Consider the following 9,805-nt stretch of genomic DNA (forward strand, 5'->3'; position numbering starts at 1 on the left):
ACTGGTTATCTGGAAAGCTCTTTGTTGATTTAATAAAAAAATAAATAAAACACACACACACACACACACACACACAAAACAAACCACGCAGAGTACCTTCTCCATGTCAGAATGAAAGATTAACAAGCCACAGTCCCTGTTTCCTAGAAGAGCCCAAGGAGTTGCCTTCAATGTAAAGATGGTACTTCATTTCCTGGTGAGTTTGCCTCATCTGGTGTCATGAATCTTGCTTTCTGCTTTCCCTTCAGATGAACCCATTGGCAAAAATATTTCTAAGCATTCTTTTAAGAACTCTTTTATAGGGTGTCGGAGAGATAGCATGGAGGTAGGGTGTTTCCCCTTGCATGCAGAGGACGGTGGATTGAATCCCAGCATTCTATATGGTCTCCTGAGCCTGCCTGGAGCGATTTCTGAGCATAGAGCCAGGAGTAACCTCTGAGCGCTGCCAGGTGTGACCCAAAAACCAAAACAAACAAACAAACAAAAAAAACAACTTCTTTTTAAATCAGCATTTTGGGGGGGGGCGGGGTCACACCCGGCGGTGCTCAGGGGTTACTCCTGGCTGTCTGCTCAGAAATAACTCCTGGCGCCCGGAGAGATAGCACAGCGGCGTTTGCCTTGCAAGCAGCCGATCCAGGACCAAAGGTGTTTGATTCGAATCCCGGTGTCCCATATGGTCCCCCGTGCCTGCCAGGAGCTATTTCTGAGCAGACTGCCAGGAGTAACCCCTGAGCACCGCCGGGTGTGGCCCAAAAAACAAATAGCTCCTGGCAGGCACGGGGGACCATATGGGACACCAGGATTCGAGCCAACCACCTTAGGTCCTGGATCGGCTGCTTGCAAGCCAAACACCGCTGTGCTATCTCTCCGGGCCCTAAATCAGCATTTTCTTACAGTGTCATAACACTCCAAATAAATTCTGTAGCTGATTCATTTTGCAACAAGGACAGCAACTGCCTATCCCTATAAGGTTACATCACACATGTACCAGATTTTCAGGAAAAGCATTTTTTCAATCAAAGCAGTGATCTTGTGTCAACTTTCAAATCATTCCCCAATAATGATTTCTAATCACCGTGGACTCACCACAAAAATGGAAGACATTGTCTCTCCCCTTCAGGAGAAAGAGGATGTGATGGGGATACTAAGGTGACAGGTTGTACTGATTTACCACAGAAATAAGAGCATTCCTGAGAAGCAAGGCATTTTCAAAGAGAATCCATTGACCCTAGATCCCAAGTCCTCTTCCTCTTGGATAGTGGCTAAATTAGCTCCCACTCCCTTGAAGTTAGATGTGACTGAGGAGTCAGTTACAGTTTATGGGCTGTACTGAACAAACACTTCCAAATATGACATTAAGGAAATGATGTACAATGGTTTTCTGTATTCTTTCTCCTTCTGGGCCCCATAAAGAGCATAAGCACCATTGGAGCTTGGAGCCCTGAATGTGGCACTAATCAGGAATCTGCAGTTACAATTACCTGAGTAAGAATGATCTATCTACTCAGCATTTTAGGATCATCTTTCTTTGATGGCTAGCCAGGACTAACATAGAAAGGAGAAAGCTGCATTGAGTTGCTAATTAATGTCCAAAAACCTAAAATAGGTGGCATTGGCTGTCGATGGTGAGGAAACTGGTGGAGGCTTGAGCAATGGGACCCATGTGTAACCTAAGTGTTGTTGGGTGGATAAGGCTTCAAAGAAAGCAGAGTTAGGGAAATACTGTTTTGCAATGCTTTAAAGAAAAATGGTGAGCTCATGAAAACAAATTTGAAAGAGGGGGGAAAAAGATGCAAATATTTGGGACTGTCTAGTATTGAAAAGTCCATTGCCTCTGAATTCCCAAGAATTAGATATAAGACTAGTAAATGAAGAAAGTCCTCTAAGACTTCTAATATAAACCAAATGTGTCACCTCATCAGTAAAGATGGGTTAAAGGGTAAGATTGTACCCTTTCAGATTTTCAGATGTCTTTTAGATGGTACTATACAGTAGGAGACAACATATTAAAATGCAACACAATCCTATCCAGAAAAAGTATCTTGAGCCCACGAAAGCTTGGAATGGATCAGCTACAAACAGGACAGACACTCTGACTTCTGAGAAACATAATAGCCAAGAAAATCTTTGATTAGATCAATATTCTCTAACCACTGGTCCATGAATCAGTGTTGGTTCACACGTATAGAGAGGTTGAAAACCACTGTTACACCACTTGGTTAGAATTGCTGGTCTGTGTGGTGGTAATGCAGGGCTAGTGTTGGCCCTCAGATGTAAAAAGGTTAAAGAAAACTGGTTCAGACTAAACCAAACAACACCCGCAGCTAAACATCGTGGAAGTCTTCGAATAATCCTCAAATCCCTGCATTACTAGAGCAGGCTACAAGTTGTGGAGGCTTTCAATCTATGTGTCTGTGCAGGAGATCCTTCTACCCTGTACTCACTTTATTTAAGGCATGGACAGCAAACATTCCACAGCCAGAATCTGGAGGTCCGGACTCATGGCCAGGCTTTCTATTCAGAGAGCAGACTCAGTCTAATCAAGGAACTTCTCTCCTTAGGCCTGATGTACAGTCTTCAGAACTGCTGAGGACTGAGGCCAACCATGATTTCCCCCCATGTTTTCCATGTGCCAACTATTGGCACAGAGGAAGATAAATGTTAGTTATAAACCTGTGGGAACATACTCTGTGTATGTGTGCCTCTCCTTGAGATCATGGACACTCAGGATTGCAATAGCTGGGTGGGACTTCGTGTAGCTATATCTTGGGAAAGAATTCTGTGAGAGTAAGATGATAAAAATGTATATGTGGATCCTAACATCTTTTCCTGGGTACCTAGACTATATTATTCTGATTCCTTGTAAATGGGTGAACCCCATGATCAAATCCTAACTAGAAATCAAAAACTGGGGCAGCAATGCTATTTGGTTGTTTCTGGAACTGATTTATGAAACTTTCCAGGAGTGACCTCACCTGATCTTTCTTCTTCAGCAAACTGGTTGGAGATTCAATCCCTTTGAATCCCTCGTGCTGGGGATGGCACAACCTTTGCCTGAGCTTGAATGACTGAGGGTGGCATGCCTAGCTCCCAGGGTCACTCCCTCTTCAGAACTACTCAGACAGCTATGAAACAATAAGAACACTTTTAGTATGTTTAGACTGTTGTTTTAACTGTCACACCAACCCATGCATATGCTACCTGAGGCCATGTTACAAAGAGCTGGGTCATAATGGGAAGTAGGGGCAGTGAAGGGAGTAGTTGATTACACTATATCCCTGAGGGGTTCCAGGAAATAGTGAATCTTTGAGGTTGATTTTGAAGGAGCTATAAAAGAACACCAGAGAAAAAAAAGGACTTTTTCTATATAGTTGTCTGTTGCTTTCTATGCAGTGACAATTGATGTTCTGAACAACTATGTGATCTTTTGAGAGGGACCACTTCTCAGGGCAGCTAACATTAGAGGTCATGACCCATGATTGTAGCAAGCTTTATGGCCTGAACTGACTCTCAGTGTACTTGTGTGAGCTGATGTAATCATGTGAGCTATATTTTTTACATAGTATTGGTGGGAAGGACTGGGGGAGAAGGTTCATTAATGATATCCCTTCTGAAATGCAGAGGCTTCCATGTTCTGTTCACCGTGAATCATCTATATACTTGATGATAAGAGCCAGCTGATGCAGAGTACCATGCCCTGCAGAGTAGGCCTGGACCTTCATTCTGTCTCAACCCACGTCCTGCCTTTGACTGTCTCTGCTTCACTCTTCATTGATAACCTAAACTCAGAGAGGCACTTGAGTTGTGTCCAAAGAATAGAGCATGCTCTATTCAACATAGAATGTAGCCTAATTCATTTGAACCCTGCTTTTACATTTTCTTTTCTTTTTTTTTTTTTTTTTTTTTGGTTTTTGGGCCACACCTATTTGATGCTCAGGGGTTACTCCTGGCTATGCGCTCAGAAATCGCCCCTGGCTTGGGGGGACCATGTGGGATGCCAAGGGATAGAACCACAGTCCGTCCTACACTAGCGCTTGCAAGGCAGACACCTTACCTCTAGCGCCACCTTCCTGGCCCCAGCTTTTACATTTTCAAGATTCATATCCTTAATGAGCAAATCACTAGAACTTGTTCTTTGTTGGGTTTCATTTTGCTTCATAAATACAAAAGATTGGGAATGAGCAGAGTTAGGGCTTTTCCTTCCTGGCTGTGGAAAGGCTAAATTGGGCCACAGCATGAAGACCTCTACTGTACATCTTCACCCCACAGACTTCCAATGAAAAGAGTAGTTATCTACTATTCTTTCACTTCTGTGCATCTCTCTGGTGTTTAAGAGGTGGGTGAAGCCTTATGAGTAGATGAAATGGTCTAGCGAGATCTGCATATACCCCTGAATAGGTTTCTCTCTATTTCTAGGTAGCTAAGGCAGAAGAATTGCTAGACAATTCATGAGACTATGGTTAAAACCCTTTAAAGATAAATTATTTTCTTCCTCCTAAATATATCAACTCATTTTGTTTGATTAACAACTTCAATAAAGCCATGAACAAATGTACCCTGTCAATGCTGCACAGAACATTCTGGAGGGAATCAGGGGCCATGATTGAAGAACCCACTTTGTGGTCTTGAGAAACCCCAATCTTTTCTCTTGTTTCTGAGTGAAAGTGAGTTAGTTCATCACTATAAAAGGAACTAGGCTGATCAGAATCATCACTGGCTTGTTCCAGAGCCCTAAAAGGCACTGGAAAGGCATCACTATTTGGTGCTTTTCCATTACTAGACATGGGAGTCAAATGATGGCTTTTCCTTATGGGCATGTCTGTGTGGAGAGCAAGGAAGAGGCATATCTTTGAGTTGAGTGTAGAGCAATGAGCAAAGGACCATTGGAGAGGAGTGGTCATCATGGTTGGAGGAACTCCACAGCTCAACAGGAAGTTTGATCTTTGGGAGTCCAGACTGGGGACTCCAATGCAGCCACTGTGTTGGGGCTGCCTACACTTCCCAGGCACAATTGTTATGGCACATTGCCTCTGTCATGTGAGTGAATATGTCAGTGAGATGAGATATGGACTACAACCCAGATGTATGCAATGATGCCAAGACCTTGGGCTAGCCACTGGCTCTCTGAGTTTCATTTTCTTCTCTATAAAATAGGAAGACAGAGGTTTCACTCAAGGGTCATTAGAAGAGTAAATATACTCATGTGGCATATCTCTTTGATGAGATATCCTCCAGGGTATCCCACCATTGCCCCCCAACCATTCTTACCTTCCTTCACCTGGGCTCATACTGGCCACTTTATCCTCTCCATTTCCCAGACTCCTTTCCTGGGCTCCCTCTCCCCAAATCCCTGTCCACTTCCCAAAGTTCTGCAGAATTGTGGTGATCAGTAAATATGAGTGGAATGAAGGATTCTGTTGGACAGTTCATGGCTTACCTTTCCTGAGACCTCAAGTCCCTACACGGATCTCAGAAAAAGTGGTGGCCTGTGGTGTAGGAACCCTCTGGTGGGTGGGATTGAAGCTGAGATTGAAAGGGTGATTTGGGAGAAATTAAAGGTGGTTGATTATGTGAGGATTCTACCATGGCAGAAAAATATCTTGGGTCATCAGAACTGATGAGGAGTTTACTGAAAGAATAAGTTTAAGGGAAATAATGTTAAGAGCATATTGATTAGGAAATAATTATTTTTGTAAGTACTGCTTGGAAGGAAGATATGTAGAAATGAAGAAAATTTTGGAAATAAACATAAAAACTAGTGCGGAGAAGCGAAAGCAAAGGATGGAAGAAACCTATTAATCCAGGGGAGATACTTATTTATAGGGCAAAAAACACAGAGATAAAGGGTAATAACTTTCCTAACACAGCAGACTGGTAATAAGCACTCAGATGTTCATATGGTAGAAGCTTTCAGGATTTCTGAGCCATGAAATTGAACTTCAGAATTTCTGGGCCATGAAAGTGAACTTTATGGTAAATATTCTGGAACTGTGAAGATCATAGGGAACAGTTCATACTGAAGTTTCACAACTAGATATTAATCCAAAGATCTTTTAATCACCACATGTAAACAAGATATCTACACATATTTAATACCTCCATCATTGATTCTAAGCTACTTGTAAACAGTGTCCTTTTCTTGCAACTTCCACAGTATCTGTTCCAGAATCTTCATGCCATACTTGTTGACTTAAATTGGACTCATATGGGAAATGTATAGATTTCAGATAAAGGAAAGACATGCCAAGCTTAATGGTAGAGTGTTGCATTTCTGGTGGGTAAAAATAATTACCCACTTGTAAAAATATTCACTACCCCATAAAAATGAGTCAGCGCCTATATGAAAAAGGGCTTGGGTTAGACAATAACATATTCCCTGTGAGTCACCATTGTGAAATAATTTCCAAGAAGATTCACAGGACCAATGGACTGCATTCATAAAAGTGTGGGATGGTCTTTTTCCTCCTTTAATCAGGTCACATCTTGACCATGCTGTTCATTGCTGGCTTCCATATCTTCTCAATAAGAAGAGTAAACCCATGATATATATGTTCAGGAAATGTGACCAGGAAGTAAAAGACCCGCAAAGTGAGGAAATGTATTGGGGAAAAAAATGGAAAAGATAATTTTTGCCATCATTTACCTTCTAACCCAAAACAGAACTTTGGTATTAACTGGAGACTCTTATTTCTCCCTCAATCTCTCTTGTATCCCAGCACTGGACCTTGTATCTCCAGAGTCCTGGTCTGAGCCTTGTTGTCTGCCTCAGGACCTTCTAGGTCCCGGCCTGCTCATCTCTGCACTGCTCTTCACAGATCTCAGGATGAACTTCCTAGAAGTCACAACTGTTTGGGTCACTCCCTGCTTAAAATCTGTAACTAATACTCATGGATTTGACCTCTGACCTAGTACAGGAATAGAGCCCAATCTCACACCTCTTCTTTACCAGCCCTTACACCTCCCTTTAGCAGAACCATGAGACTAGCCATTCCCTAGGAATATGTCGAGTACTTTCTCAGTCCCTCACCTTTGCACACAGGGTTTTCTAAACCTAGAGACCTGGGGCAGAAAACACTTCAGGACTGTACCTGAATGGGAATTCTTCTCTGACTAAACTTAAACAAAAAGAAGAAGCATAGTATGAATGCAGTATGTGTCTGAATATTAAAGTGCCTAACATATAAAATATTTTTCAGTAAAAAGATTTTCTCTGCTCAGCCTCAGTTTTCCTTTTCCTTTGAGAGAGGAGAGACAATAATTTCAAATTATGTCCTCACATTCTCCTAAATTCACTCGAACTTTTCAGGGAAGACCCTGAGGACCTGAGTCAATTACTGTGGCCAGGGAGTAGAGATTCACTTTGATTGACTAGTTACACTCCGTGCAGCAGAGAGAGGAGGGGCAATCACCTCAGGATCCTCTGCCAGGAGCGAGGCTGGGAAGATGGTTCCCAAGGGGAAGGGGGACCAGATCGTGCTCAATGTGCTCTGTGATTTTTGTCTTCCCAGCCTTCCCCTAGTCTTATTTAAAGTCAAGTCCTTCTTCCTAGGTGCTTCCAGAAATCCTCATTAACAATCTCTCCTAGGTTATTTTGTTTTTTTTTTTTCTTTAATTTTTTTTCACCCTTTAGGTAGAAATAATGATCAGGGATTTTTTGCTTGTATGGATAACCTTCTGTTCGCCCTCATAGTAACTCGAGATCCTTTTCACCCTGCTGCTCTGCACGCACTGCATCTCTGGGCCCCTGGGCCAGGCAATCAGAAAGGAGGTTGAGCTATATATTTAACCTCTTCCGTGTGCTGGTGATTCACAGCTTTGGGTTCTGCATTTAGCTATCTCTTTAGGTTTCCCTATACCCTGCACACAGAAGATAAAGGATGCCTTTATAAAACCCTTCTTGTATTACCCAATTAGATGGTGCCACCTGGTTCCAGCCAGGACCCTGCCTAACACAGGCTTCTATTCATCTTTGTTTCCCCAGGACTCAGCATGTTCCCTCCATACCATGGGCACTTAATAAACTCAGGAATTAGGGAATGACTGAACAGTGACTGAATAAAGGAGTATTGAGCATAGTATAGAAAATGTACCAGCGAGTAGCTTTCACCTTGGGGGAAAGGGGTAGGAGTCATAATAAGAAACAAAGTTTGTTATTGCATTAGATACAGACTTGCTTCTATCCAATTGAAGATCAGTTTCTCTTACCTTTACAACTTGTAAATCATAATCTGTTATCTTTTGTTTACTCTACTGCAAATTATGCTCCTCTACACTGATTATATGACCCGCCAAGTATGGTTGCAACCACAGTTTAAGAGGTACTAGTATCCTCTTGTTTCTGGAGGTCTGTTATTCTAGCTGTTGAATTAATAGCATACACAAATGCATTAATGTCACAGAGATGCCTCTCATGGAAATTAGCTTCATGGCACGGAAAAATCAAATTGATAAGTTGGGTTTTTGTTTTATAAATTTCTTACAAAAAGTTGGTCTTTTAGGTTTAGCTTTATGTGTATAAAGAAGTGAATTAGAGCTTTTAACTATGTTGTTGAGGAGGTAGAGGAATAGAATAGTGAGTAGGAAGCTTTTCTTACATGTGACCAATCTAGGTTTGATCCTGGCATCCCATATGGTCTCCCTCTGAACCACCAGGAATAATTCCAAACTGCAAAGTCTGCAATTCTTAGTACTGTCGAGTGTGATACAAAACACACACACACACACACACACACACACACACACATACACACAAAATGATGAAGTCCAGAAAGATGGATCAAAGGTCTGGAATGCATCTGTCCATACACTGTGCTGTGTAACCCCTTCAAGCTTTTTCTCTATACCTGCTCCTCAACAAGTATACAGTTTGTACATGAGCAATGTGAAGGATTGGGTTCATGAATATCAGTATTGGAGATCAGAGATTAAGGGAGGACTGAGAAGAAAGGTCATCTCAACTTGGGTGCCCGCCTGCCTGCCTGCCTCAGGGCTCTGGGTCTCTGCTCTGGCTCCTCCCCAATCTGGTAAACCCCTTTTCTTCTGCAAAGACCTTTCTTGTGCTTTAACTCTCTATGGAACAGATTTGAGAAGACCACAGAGACCACAGAGTTCTGTTATCATCATTAGGGAAGGGAATCACCCCATATTAGAGATGGTTTCAAATAACCCAACTCTGTTATCTTTTCTATCTCAAAAATTGTGTGATTCTATTATTTTTATTTATTTATTGAGGCACCGTGATATACAAAGTTATTCATGATTGAGTTTCAAGCTCAATGTTCCAATCCCTTCACTAGTGTCTTCTTCCCTTCACCAATATCTCCAGTTTCTCTCCCAGGCTCTGTCCTGCCTGTAAGAAAGGCATCTCCCTGCCCCATATACATCTTTAGGCACTGTGGTTTAAATACTGTTACTGATAAGGTTTTACACATACAACTTAAAAAATATAATTACTTTATTTAAGCACCTGGTTACAAAATTGTTCATGGTTGAGCTTTAGTCATAGAATATATAGCAGTCTTCACCAGTTCACATTTCCCACCACAATGTCCCCAGTTTCCATCCCTCCCACCATCCTCTGCCTGCCTCTGAGACAGGCATTTTACTTCTCTCTCTCTCTCTCTCTCTCTCTCTCTCTCTCTCTCTCTCTCTCTCTCTCTCTCTCTCTCCCCCCTATCTTTTCTTTTTTGACACTGTGGTTTGGCTATTGCTAATGAAGGAATAACATGAAGGGATGCCAACTATCACTTTATTCCTTTCAGCACCCAGTTTTTGTTCAGAGTGACCTATTCCAACTATCATTGTC

The sequence above is a fragment of the Suncus etruscus genome, chromosome 8 (assembly GCF_024139225.1).
Source record: "Suncus etruscus isolate mSunEtr1 chromosome 8, mSunEtr1.pri.cur, whole genome shotgun sequence".
NCBI lineage: Eukaryota > Metazoa > Chordata > Mammalia > Eulipotyphla > Soricidae > Suncus > Suncus etruscus.